This window comes from Gekko japonicus, unplaced genomic scaffold, assembly GCF_001447785.1.
Source record: "Gekko japonicus isolate JY-2015 unplaced genomic scaffold, Gekko_japonicus_V1.1 scaffold3660, whole genome shotgun sequence".
In the NCBI taxonomy this organism is placed as follows: Eukaryota; Metazoa; Chordata; class Lepidosauria; order Squamata; family Gekkonidae; genus Gekko; species Gekko japonicus.
The window spans coordinates 1-264 of NW_015160943.1; positions in this window are offsets into that span (position 1 = coordinate 1).

The window sequence follows — 264 nt, forward strand, 5'->3', positions numbered from 1 at the left end:
GCTTTTTTAAAACTATAAATAAAAGACTCCGTGTTTTCAAAACAGCTCGGAAGAATCCGTTTTCTTTTGCAGAAATAACACCCCGTCCCCTTGAACGGTGCCAGTTTGGTGTGGTGGTTAGGAGCGCAGATTCTAATCTGGGAGAACCGGGTTTGATTCCCCACTCCTCCACTTGCACCTGGCTGGATGACCTTGGGCAAGCCATAGTTCTGATAAGAGCTGTCCTTGAAAAAGAGCAGTTTCTCTCAGAGCTCTGTCAGCCCC